This window comes from Neolamprologus multifasciatus, chromosome 23 (assembly GCF_963576455.1).
Source record: "Neolamprologus multifasciatus chromosome 23, fNeoMul1.2, whole genome shotgun sequence".
Classification (NCBI taxonomy): domain Eukaryota; kingdom Metazoa; phylum Chordata; class Actinopteri; order Cichliformes; family Cichlidae; genus Neolamprologus; species Neolamprologus multifasciatus.
The window spans coordinates 32,765,441-32,779,045 of record NC_140460.1 but is presented as its reverse complement, the minus strand read 5'-3'; the positions used below and the strand labels follow the sequence as shown (position 1 = coordinate 32,779,045).

Genomic DNA, 13,605 nt, shown 5'->3' with positions numbered 1-13,605 from the left:
TATTACAGAAGGTCATTTGGATGGTCTCTGCGTTAATATCTAAGTTTTACTGGAGTTTTGTCCCACCCTATTCATTACCAAGCTCAAAGAAAACACTTCTCTGAACAATGAGGCCGCCACCAATAATATAATATCATTGCTTTGGCTTCACTGGGCCAAATGAAAGCTCTTTTCTTGTGCTGTTAATGAAAGCAGATGATGACAAGAGTATGTGTTCGGCCCAGCTTGCTTCTTGCTCGTAGGCTGATGCAAGTTGACACGATGACAGTTTAACATCAAAACAGTGTGAAGAGATCAAGAGAGACACAACAACTCGAAGGTTTATTTTGAGTTTGTTTATAGGAGCACTAAAGGAGTTGCTCCTTCCAAAAGCAAATTCTCTTATCTTCCATAAGCCTCAGATCTATTGAACTGAGATATATTGGACAGGTTTTATTTTATACTAATTCCTCCCCTTTTTTTAACCAGCATATAAAGACTAAAGCTATTATGGTTTTTCTACTTTGCAATGACAGCTGCTTTGTAATGTGAATCACACACCTCACACTGTATGTGTGCCAGTCTGACTCTCCACTCCTGTGTCAGCCTGCCTTTTTAGCCTGCATAGGACATAACCATGCTTACAGTATGTGGGTGGCGGTGTATTACATGACCAAAGGCAGTGACAGACTTGTGATCTCCCTCTCACAACAGGTAGCACAAAAACGCAGGCAGCCCCAGTCCTGATAAACATCCACTTTCGGGTCAACAACAGAAAGTCATTTAGCCTTCCTCCTCTAGTACAACGCCCCCGTTTTAGAGTCAGCCTGAGACCTGATCCCAAAGCTGAAAGGGGAGAGGAGAGATAAGCGCAGGAAAAGCTGGACACAAGGGAGGAACAGAAAAAGAGTGTAAAGCAAAGTGATGGCCTTTGGTACTTAAAGGCAGGGAGAAATGTCAGATGGACGGAGTGGGATCAAGTCGGATTGAAGAGAAACTCAAGTCCAAGAAAAATACAGAGGATGCCACTGCCCCTGCTGACCCTCTACCCAACCGCTAAAGGGAAAGTGCCTCGACAAACCGTTAACATGTTCCAGGTGGATTTTCCAAAGAGCTCTCAGTCATACATTACTGCTTCAGCAGGATATGTGGACACCAGCAAGCTAAAAGTAAGTGAGCTGAGCTCAGGCTGATTCCCATTAGACCTCAATCTTTGTAGCGCAAATGGATCTTGACATAGATACAGGGGGTTGGTGATGGGAAATAAAACCACCCTAAGGCAGAAGCTGAGACTGTAGAGCTTTGGGGTGTGAAGAAGAACCATGGTGGTGGAATTAATTGAATCTACTGGTAACATCCATCATCATGCTTCATAGCATTATCCAGAGAAATACAGAGTATCACTTAGTGTCACAAGTTTACTTCAAGGAGATCCACAAAGAACAGAGTCTTCCCGAAACTCTATCATTTTTGCTTTTAATTGTATGTACCTAGGTTTTAAGATTTCTGCCATTAACCCATCCTATAGGGGGCAGCTTAGTGAAAAGAAGTATTTAAAAGCAAAAGAAATAATAGCCCGAATAGTAAGGTACTTTTGAAGAGACGCTTCACCACCAAGTCTCAGAAAGGATTTGCAACATTTTTGTAGAACACACAAGACCCGTGTCTCCAGAGGAAACTGTGCAAAACCTAATAAATTGCCTTAAGCATCAGTTGTGACTGGAGACGACAAAACAGAGAATGAAAACAGTCTGGAGGGAATAAGAAAGAAGTGAGCTACCAGCCCTCCTGTAGCCTCCTCATCTCTGCTCGATGCTATATTAGCTACTACAAGCATAACAGAGCTGAATCTCTGACCTGTTAGCAAGAACACTTTAAATTGGTGAAGAAACTATGTTTCTTTGTTTCTCCTGAATGCATTTTACTCATTTCTTAAGCTAACAGTATGATGGTTTTGGATGAATGCCATGCTATAAATTGCTTTACTGCTTTTTAAATAAAGCCATATCCATGTCACTCAGACCAAACATGAAGCCTCACATTACTTGCAAGGGCTTTTGGACCATTTTGCAATCCCCACATGTTCATGCCTAAACGCCAATGAGAGACTTTGTATTGAATTGTTCAAGTGTGGTCGGAATATGACTCTTCAAATGGAAGAAAAACTAGATGGTGCTGGGAAATTGATGAAGATGCAACCACTAGCTGGTGGTACAGTGGCATTTATTCATTGATTCAAGACTTTCGTAGCTTGTTAATGAGAAAGAAAAGGAATATTGTGATTGCTTCCCTTTTGTCAGAGGGGGTTAGACTCTCTAGGACTTCAACTGTGGCTTTTATAAAGGCTGTTGTGACCATTACCCCAATAAGTCCTCTGAATTTAAAGCTAGAACGTGTCATTTTTAACTCCCCTAGATCCTAATCAGTCCATTAAGGTCCATTCCGCTAACAGAAGTTCAGTATTGATCCCTTTGAGGCACAGAATCGGTGGCTGTAGCTCAGGTGGTAGAGCAGGTCATCTACTGATCGGAAGGTTGGTGGTTCGATTCCTGGCTTCCCTAGTCTGCATGCCAAATATCCTTGGGCAAGATACTAACCCCAAATTGCTCTCCGATGCATCCATCGGAGTATGAATGTGTGTGAATGTTATCTAGAAAGCACCTAGAGAAATGTGCTTGTGCGAATGGGTGTGAATGGGTGAATGCACAAGTTGTGTAAAGTGCTTTGAGTGCTCAGAAGAGTAGAAAAGCGCTATATAAGAACCAGTCCATTTACCATTTACAAACCACAAGGGTACAGCTAAGAAATCCCTGTCGAGCATATAATAGAGGCTCGTCATCCAGTAATTGAAGTAAATCTGTTTTCTGATCTGATGACCCAGTGACTATGGTAGGGCCCATTTAAACACACAAATTACCTAATTTTTCAAGTGCTGTCTGTGAATCAAAAACTGGAATTGCACATTTCTTGTGCTGCCAATGTTTTGTTGGATCATCCATCCACCTCAGTCTCCTCCATCTGAGGACTGTCACTTCTCCTTTGCTTCCAAAAGAAAAGATTTTTAATTTATAACGCCACTAGAGAACTTATCACTTGAAGAGGAGCATTTGTCATTTGGGGGCATTTGCTAAACCAGCTGATACTGATTGTTTTTCTCAGTTTGACAGTCTCTAGCACCCACAGCTCCACTCTGGACACTTGTCATTTTCTTCCCAAGAAATGGTCTTCAAACCCAAACAACAAAGTGTTTGGTTAGTACACATGATTTATAATGTTCAAATAGTAATTTACTCAAATCCAAATGGAAATATTCTAAAAATCTGAGTTACTTTATCTCCAATATTCAATTTTGAAAAGCACTCTTGAACGCTCTCTTTTCAACAGGGCCAAAAATGTTAGCCGCAAGATAACGATTGTGTTAATTCTTATATTGTAATTGAAACACAAATTTAAAGAAGTTCTTTGTGTCCAAAGTTGCTTAAATGTCATCTGACCATCAGAAGATACGCAGCTGAGTAAATATATTGTAGAGAGTAGACTCCCATCAGGCTATTTACTCCCAAGTGTCTCCTTGGTCAGAGGGCATGTAGGGCCATTTGACTGATTACACGTCTGGGTCGGGGCTTTAAGTCAGGCCTCTTCAGTCTGCGGGAAACACCTTTAATCACATTAGATTGAAGTTGCCGCGTGTAGCATTTTAACCTCAATCACCAGCACATTAATTTGAACACATCAGCATAATTACCATAAACAAACAAGGCTCTCACCGAGCAGACTGTCACCTCTTATATATACTGTATTGTACTTTGTGTTGATGCGGTGGAAAGCCTGCCAGAGTGCTGCATAGCTCAAATCATGAACACCCTGATTTTTGTAAACAATACCAACTTTTAATCCGTTTCAACTATTTCAACTGCATAATTTCAGTTTCACTTGTCAGAACACATATATGTTTTTTGGGGGGTGGCTTTGATCTCTAATCTTTTTGTAGCATATCTGGCTATTTAAAAGAAAATATACCGATAGAATACAAACAGCCTTTTTTTATGATGGGATGCAAATCTGGTTTTGAGGCAAAAATGTCAGAAAGAGTTATCGTTTGTTTCACAAATTTTATTATCAGTTGAAGAGCAACACGATGGTAATCACTAAAAAGCCAAGTTCAAGGCTTCAGTAACAACAACACCATCATGGCATCATCCTGGGAAACAAAATTGCCTGTTATACAAGCTACAGCCTCAAGGGCTGAAAGACTGAGCCAAGGTAGAACTGTCGAGACTCTGCAGTCGCCCTGATGGACAATTGAGGCTGGCTCCAAAAGTGATTCGCTCAATAAATTCACAAGCTTAGGCCTCAGTCACAGAGGCATACAGGCTGTTCGGGGGCCTTAAGTGCTTCAGTCAGGTAAATATCAAGCTTACAGCCTCAGCATATATACATTTTTGCAACTCATCCATTTGGAGTTTGTTTAGCCTTAAGATTAGGTGTGATAAGACAGGCGGCTGTAGCCCATAGCTGGCTGCTAGCCATCACGTTGGTTAATTTGAGTCTTTGAACTGGACCTGTATGCATAGGTTCAGTTTGGTCAGTGCAAGTCATTTATTTAACACTAGCACACTGCAAAAACTCAGAATCTTTTATCAATCTTTTAATCTTGAACCTATAAAATTTTCACTTGTTCTGTTGGCAGATTTTTTCACTTAATACAAGATATTTTTCCTTGAAATAAGTGAAAAAATCTGCCAGTAGAAGAAGTGAAAATTTTCTAGTTTCAAGATTCACTGTCTTAAAACAAGTTCAGATATCTTAATGAAATATTACTCTTTAGCTGATTGTGTCTTATTTTAAGTGCAATGAGATATTCTGACTAGAAATAAGACAAATATACTTGGTAAGATTTTGAGTTTTTGCAGCATTGCACACTATATGATTTCAGCTCACTAACCAACCTAGCATTACATGATAAATGTGCACTCCATTCTATCATGCAATTGCACTAAATGTAAGCAAAGAAACAAGAACCAATAACAACAAAAACCACATGGCTGCAATCATATGTTAAAGTCTACGCTAACAATAAGCCATGGGTCACTAAAAGCGTCAAATCCTGTTTAAAGGAAAAAGAGACAGGCCTTTAACCTCTTAAACCCCAAGCCTAACTGATCTCCTGCCTTTTGCCCCCGTATCAGGGGGCGTTGGGGCTTAAGAGGTTAAAGAGGGGGCTGTTACTGATTTTCAGACAGCCACCAAGGAACTGAAAATCGAGATCTTGAAGGCAAAACAGAGCTACAAAAACCTTCTTGAAGGCAAATTTGCTGCAAAAAATTTTGGGTCTGCCTGGACTTGTATGAAAACCATGGCAGGGTTTCAAAATCCCCAGAGCAGCAGTCAGATCATTTTAGATGGTTTTAATTCAGACAGAGATTTTGCAAACGCTTTAAATATGTTTTATGCTTGTTTTAGTTCTTCTGATTTTAGCGAGGATATTTTGGAACTGAAACAGAAACTGAGAGATACTCAGCACTTTATCATTGAACTCCGTGATGTCAAAAAGGCCTTTCATACAGTCAATGTGAACAAGAGCCAGGGTCCTGATAACATTAGTGGCCGCCTAATTAAATCTTGTGCTGACAAACTTAGTCCTATATTTCAGGTTATTTTTAATAAATCCTTGCAAACACAACATGCGCCCTCTCTTTGGAAAGAAGCAGTCGTGGTTCCTGTCCCTAAATCTAGTTGTCCAAAAATTCTAAATGACTTCAGGCCTGTTGCCCTCACTTCAGTTGTAATGAAAGTCTTTGAAAAAATCATCAGAAATGTGATTATGAAAGAGACTGAACATCAACTGGATCCAATGCAGTTTGCATATAGGCCCAACAGAGGAGTGGAGGACGCACTTTTGATTTTATTAAATCTGATTCTTAAACATGTAAAGAGTAAAGGGACTTTTGCAAGACTTTTCATTGATTTTTCTTCGGCTTTTAATACAGTACAGCCCCATATTTAAAGAAAAGACTTTTAGAGCAGTTTGAAATCAGGAAAAACCTGGTGGGCTGGATTTTAGATCTTTTAACTGACAGGTCACAAAGAGTGAGAATAAATGGGATTCTGTCTGACCCAGTGTTCTCCTCCACAGGTACTCCTCAAGGGTGCGTCTTATTGCCCTTATTGTTCATTCTCTATACAAACGTGTCAGAGCAGATATGAAAACAGCGTCATCATTAAATATGCAGATGACTCTGTTATTGTCAGCTTACTGAAAGAGGGTGAAACTAACCACGGTCCAGTCATTGATGTTTGTTCAGTGGTGTGAGGAGTCGTATCTCCAGCTGAACATATCTAAAACAAAAGATATGGTTGTTGATTTTAGGAAACAACAAAATGGGCACGGAGTCACTTTAATTAAAGGTCAGAAAATAGAGCAAGTACAATCATATAAATATCTTGGGACCATAATAATAAATAATAATAATCAATGAAAAACTGAACTTTGATCAAAATTGTAAATCAGTTTGTAAAAAGGGTCACCAGCACCTTTATTGTCTTAGGAAACTTGCTCATTTCCACATTGACCAAAAAATTTTAACTTTGTTTTATCGTTCTTTTATTGAGTCTGTTTTATCCTTTTGTTTGGTGGCATGGTTTGGTCAGACCTCTGTCACAGAGAAAAACTCTAAATCAGATAGTGAGATGGTCCAGTCGTCTGATAGGTGAGCCACAGTCTTGTTTAGCCTCCCTGTACTCCAAGCAGGTGCAGAGGATGGCTTTATCAATCCTTAAAAATGGTTCCCATCCGCTAAGGGGTGAATTTCAGCTTCTTCCCTCAGGACGGAGGTTTCTATTTCCGAGATGCAGGACAAAGCGTTATAAAAATAGCTTTGTCCCCGTTGCTGTCACTGAATTAAATAAGAACTGTTTTTGATTCGAAATATTAAAATTACTATATATGTGCCACAGTGAGGTTTATATCTTTACTAGGTATGTGTTTTTTTTGTTGTTGTTTTTTTTTTTAAAGGGATGCCAAATGCTGTAATTTTTTCTGTAAAGCAAATTTACCTTACCTATGGGTATAAATAAAGTTACCTTGACCTTACCTTGATAATGCATTCCAGTAGGAGATGCTACATCCATCTTTTATTTACAACTTTTGATCAAGAAAGATTCATAAATACAATGCTGAGGTTTATTTCCAGAAAACAAATAAAATTCAGTATCTTTTAGTCTTTCAGTTCAAAGAGAGAAAGCTCTATAGTCTCGGTCACAGTGAAAACCCATGCAGTCCTGTGACCCGGCCACTGATCCTCCACTGGTACTTCTCCGTACTATTTATAGACACACCAAGCTGTGGTCTGTTCCACCTGGCTTACCCCTCGACACAAAACAAAGGTCAGTGTCTGGTATTTGTTAACATATTGTGGCAACAGCCAGTACCAACCAGACATGTATGACAGTTTTATACCAGCTGTCATGTGTTTGAAAACTCATGAACAAAACCAGAAAGTCTGTTCTTTCTTGCTGCTGTGATCACACCGCCGAGATTATTTTGCACTCGCGTTGATGTGTCGGTGGTATATTTGCTTTCTACAGGCATATGCACTGGAGCTTTCTCACTTCTTTGCGGCGGCACTTTGTTTTCCGTTTGTAGATGCGAGACACCGTGTGGTTCAGGAATCACCCAGTTGCTATGGCATCATGTAGCGCCAATTTCCCCAGAATGAATTAATCTATGCAAAGACAACCCGCGACCTTGATTTGAAATAGCAGCCAAATAAAAAAGAAAGGGAGGAAAGGCACTGTCAGAGCGCGTGCCGTTTTATTGAGAGCGTACTGTTTTCAGTGTCTGATCAGATAGTGGGATCTAAGGTATGAGGAGAAGAGTTTTTCATTTACCTAGTTGAGCACTTAAATCTAATGAGCAGCGAAGAAGAGAAAGTCTAGACGAGCACTAGACCAGAGGAGGTAGCTGGAAATAGATGGGAGCAACTCGTCTCTATGGAAACCACAGGCAAAAACAGTGGCGCACACACACACACACACACACACACACACACACCACCACCACCACCACCACCACAAAAGACATGTAGGAGAGAAGAGGATGAAAGAAACCGAGAAGAGAGAGGGGAGAGGAAGGGTGAGGTGCGGCGTGGAAAGAAAAGAGGGGAGGGAGAGGGAAAAATGGCGAGCCCATGACAATGATGTGTATGTGTCACAGCAGTCGATATCGATGCCCCCGGTGGGCATTACTGTCACTGGACTCATCTCTCTTAAAAAGAATTGATTTCATGTCGCCAAGCGAACACAGTGGTCTCCCTTAAGACACCATGGGGAGTAATTACTCCACGGTGCCACTAATGACACAATAACACACAGTTAAAAGTTACCTCCAGACAAACCTACACAAATAGCTGTGGAAATAAGGATGACAAAGGGCATCCTATCAGAATTTCAGAATCTTCTTGCATCCTGCTCATCAGCCTTCGCAACAAGAATGAAGATCTGGGAATCTCAGCAGAGAACTGGAAACACTGTAACTGATCAATGCAAACGTAACTCCTGCAAAGTTAAATTGTTGTAATGAAAATACACTCAGAGCTACTTTGTTATTAGGTACACCTTGCTAGAACCCTTTTTGCCGTCTTAAATACCTTAAGTCTTCATGGCATAGACTTACAAAGCAGATTTATACCCATATGACATGATGGGTTTGCAGTTTGTCAGATCCGGCACAAATCTTTGGTTCCGCCACATCTCAAAGCGGCTGTTTGGGATTAAGACCTGGTAACTGTGGTGGTAATTTGTGTATGATGAACTCATTGTCATGTTCAAGAAGCCAATCTGAGAGAAAATTATTTTTAGTGAAGTTGCAAGCAGCCAATAGAAAATGCACACATGAGAAGGAATGGACGTGATTGGCAACAACACTCCAGATGAAACCATGCTTCATGTTAGGACCCTACTTTAAAATGTCACAACAGAAATAAAGAATCATCAGACCAGTCAATGATTTCCCCCCCAGTCTTTTAATGTGGAGTTTTGATGAGTTACTCGCATCAACATGATTGGGTGAATAAGGCTTGTAGTAAAAACCGTTCTGACAGCTCAGAGTAGAAAGGAGCTATAAAAGCACTAGTCCATTTACTATTTTAGTTACTGCTGCTTTTTATGCAGCTCAAAGCTGTTTGAGCAACAAACATGCTGATGCCAGAGAATGAATAAGCCTGCAGCTCATTGGATATTTTCTGCAAAACCCTAAAGATGGTTGTATGGGAAGATCCCAATAGATTGTTGGTTGGAGACTTGTCTGAGTATTTCAGTAACTGCCAAAATCACAACAATCACAGCATTTTACTGTGTTTGGCAGAAACACTAGACCTAGAAGCTAGATCTACTTTGTAGACAGAAGAACTCAAATGTAATAGAAATGAACAGACATTATTATTACATTGGCCTCGTAGTCTTTTAAATAGCAAATAGCTAACAGGACTGAAAGACAAATAAAGGGTGTTAGGAAGGTTTTTGGAATTCCATGGTGGATGTTAATCTCTTGGAAGGTCAGATAGAATAGGCCTTTTGTTTTGCTGTAGTTTTTTTTTTTTAATGATTGCTCTAATTGCCCATTTTTTTAATTGGATGGACTTTTTGACATTTTTACTGTGAGGAATATTATTACATAAAATAAATCAACACAATTAGTTAAATACAACCATTATACAATTCTGAACATGGCTGTTATTACTATTTTTTAAGAGCTTGGTTACCTCCCAAAGTAACGTGCTCTCCAGTTACGGTGATATGCACAAGCTTTTAGCAGGTGATTGGCAGTTATTGCCCGACATGGCTATTACACATCTTCAATTCAGTGTGAGGGGTTTTTTTTTACTGTAGGGGTCAAGCTAATGCAAACGTTCCAGCCTCATTTCCATCACTCATCACTGTCATTAAAAGAAAAGTGGACTGATAAGAGCTCTGCCTCTCCAGAGGCCGACTAATGACCACATTCTGTACATCAGTCAGGATGTTAACTGTCAGCATGACGCAGCCTCTCACTATAACAGTCAGGAATAAATCTCAGTGGAGAATGCCGCTTTAGCATTTCGCTATTACATAATCACAGACTCCATTTTCTTCTAAAGAAAAATTAATTGTTAGACACAGTTAACTAGACATGTGAAATGATAGAAGGCTAAAGTAGTAGATGGCGTGTTAAAATTTAAAGAGGAAATCTTTATCTCCTAATTGAATTTTAAAGTAGCATGTTATTAACTATTGTCTGTTTTAATTTGGTTTAAAAAAAGGAGGTCATAGTTTTTGTATTACTACATTTGATTAAATCCAGAAACCAGAGTCTAAAATGTCCCCAATCTAAAGACTGAGGTTTTTTCACTACTTTGCTTTTTCCAAATTAACTTTTTATTTAACCATACAGACTTTGTGTTTAAATTTTGACTTCTTCATAATCATTTTGACTCATAGGTCATTTCTCCTTAGACACTGACTGATGTCAACATTCCTATGATATGGGTTTCCACCACAGCATTAAATCCAGCAGTAATATTGATTGAGATTAATGCCATCACATTTTGCTACAACTTAATTGTTAACGCATAAGTATCTTGTGAATAGTCATTGTTTTTGTCCAGTAACCTGTATATTTATTTGACAGACACTGTGGCTTTTAAGTAATATCCCGGTTGTAACCATGTTTTTATATAATATAGAAGAGAGCCTAATTATTTATGTCCATTTATGATTCATTATCCATGTTGCTGTATATCTGCGCAGGTGTGTCTTTGATGTCTTTACATAACAGAGAGTGTCTGTCAGTTCTCTGATCTCTGGTGATCTGATCTCAGGTATTATTAATGTGTTATGGCTGTAGTGACCACACAACAGTATATTATTATTAGAATTTGTAGAATTACAGTTTACACTTCAGACCTTCATGAGACACGTGGTGCCACTGTGGACCTGTGCTAGCAAAGATTAGCAAGCTCTGGTCAGGCTACACAAAGACAGACACTCATTATGCTCAGCATTGCACAAATATGCCGATGTTTTCACTCAACAGCAGCATTATGTTCTCTGCCACTGCTGCTGTTATATAACTGAAAGTGGCAGCTATTTTTATGTTTTTTGTGGTTCAGTGGGTCAATAGCTCAAAAACTAATTTGAATTTCAGGGGGAAAACATTATAACAGACTGTTGGAAAAAATGCCTGCTTTTGACAGGTTTTTAAAAAACTTTTTACCAGTCAATAGTTAACACTTTATAGAACCCCCAAGGTTGTATGGCCTAAAACCTATCGTATATTTATCACAACAAAATCAAAGAAAGCTTTTTAAAAATCTTAATCCATATTTCCAAAACTTCTCTTTGTGAATGTTCAGGTCCCACTACTTTCCCCATCTCTAGTAGTTTCTTGTTAATTTGAGGAATTTGAAAACGAAGAGCAGCTATTATTTTTAACATTTACACAACATTTACAACTGCTGTAACTGTTAGCCATGTGACAAGCTGGCGACCTGTCCAGGGTGTGCCCTGCCTCAAGATACACTAGTAAGGATACACTAGCAGATACAGTAAGCAGAAGATGGATGGATAAAAGTGAGTTTTCAGATTGTCCAGTCATAAAAATATGAAGCAACTACACCATGTTAGTCATAGCCTATGTCTCCTTGTGCCTTATTGTGTTAGCACTGATGTATACAGAAAAATGGCTAATCTTAGTCTCTTTAGATATGGGTTCAAATTCCCAAAGTAGGTAAGGTTGTGGGGGGACAGATTTTTCTATTTTAACTGCATTAACAAAATGGCCAAAAATAAATAAATAATGACATTTCCAGAAGAAGGTTGTTATTGTTTTAATAAAACTTAATTTTTAAATATTTAATGAGCTGCTTTTATATAGTGTTTACTGCTGTTATCTGACACAGTTGGCCCTCATATTGCTAATTTAGCATATACTTCAAAATAAAAGACTTTATTTTTAGTTGTTTTAGTAGTTGTTTTAAAAGAAAAATGGAATTCTTCCAAAAAACATAAATGTGTAATATACGGAGATGCTACAATGGCCAAAGTGCAAACGCATATGGAGGAAAATGCAGGGGTCATAAGAGGTAACCCTGTGCTTAATACGGGGACTTGGTATCACCAGGCCAATCCCTCTTTGGGACCCAATCAGGACAGAGTCCCATATGATACAAGAGAGATCAGTGCTCTCAGATACCTACTGCAGGACATCCTGAACAGGCAGCACTTGTGTTATACCAGACTGGTATCTGCAAACAGCAGGACTTCAGACTCTAAGACTCAGCTGGATTGGCTTTACATGCAGCCAGGAGCAGCTGGAAGAGGCTGCTCCTCTCATAAGTTCAAGTCTAAAACAGTGGAGAACGTCAAATGTGGATACTGAAGAGAACAACACAGCTAACACAGAAAATAATCATACAACTGCTAAACCAGACAAGATTATCTAAGACCTGCAGGAAGAAAGAAGTGCTGCAGAGCTTTGTGTGCAGTCTTCAACCTAAACCACTGAGGCTTCACACACAGACAGGCTGATCTGCTCATCCAGGGAAGGAGCAGTGACACCTGAAAGAGCAGCAGAGGTTCAGCTGTGAAGTTACTGAGCTTAAAAGTTAAGCTCTGCACCAATGAGACCCTTCTTTGAAGAAAAGAAAAATTAAAAGCCACTGAATTTGGACCAAGAACTGCATAAAGCCAAAGCCTCATACTTTTAAGTATGCTTTCTTTACATAAAGTCATGGAGGAGCAAAAACAGGAAGGCAGCAACATCACGGATGAGCTTTCAAAAGAAGAGGCAAAGAAGACTTTGCATCTGCAGGAGACTGCAATGAAAGCAAGAGAACAAAACCATTATCACCATCATCACTGGCCGAACTCAAAGCCCGAACTAAGATTATGTCAGAGAGAAAAGTCCAAAATGAAGTAGCAACCATGGCTAATTAAATCATTCACTTCACTGACCTCAACACAGTCATTAAAATGATGATTATATACAACTACAAAGCTTTTTAGACTTGGGTTTACGCTCCGGATTAAGTTCAGATGCAACTTTTGGTTTAGGTTTGGGTAGGAGAAGCTGTTTTTTTCCTGTAAAGTGTTTCCAGTGTCTGAACACAACTGTGAAAAGTGCAGTTTTTGATGGGAAAACATTGTCAGTGAACACATCACTGATATAATCAATGATAATGTATTTGAAAACATATTTGCTGTTTGCTGTTGAGCTTTTTCTTCAACAGCAAACACCGAAAACTGATATTTGGTTGTTTATAAAGAGATTGGACTACATCAGAACAGTTCAGCTTTGGCTGAATGAGTGAATTATTGGATATGACCAATAAAAAAGCATAAAAATAAAATATCAGAATAGTGATGAGTCATTTTGGTACAAAAGGTAAACAGGATAGAAAGGAATGTTAAAAAAATAATGTAGAATTTAAATAAACTGTACTTTTTGCTATGTTTTTTAAAAAAAACAGGATTCTTTTTATTTTTCGTAGTTGTTTTCTTAAATATACTGTATTCCCCATGCAAACAAGGTATTTGCAAGGAATCTCCATGTGTGTCACTCTTCTTTGGCCATCTTAACAACTATTTATC

At 39.0% G+C, this 13,605-nt stretch overlaps 1 protein-coding gene across 3 annotated transcripts in view; it reads left to right on the top strand.

The window, feature by feature from the left end:
* Positions 1-13,605, top strand: part of LOC146492035 (gamma-aminobutyric acid receptor subunit gamma-3-like) — a 174,225-nt gene that overhangs the window by 142,690 nt on the left and 17,930 nt on the right. The gene's annotated exons all lie outside the window — the stretch shown is intronic.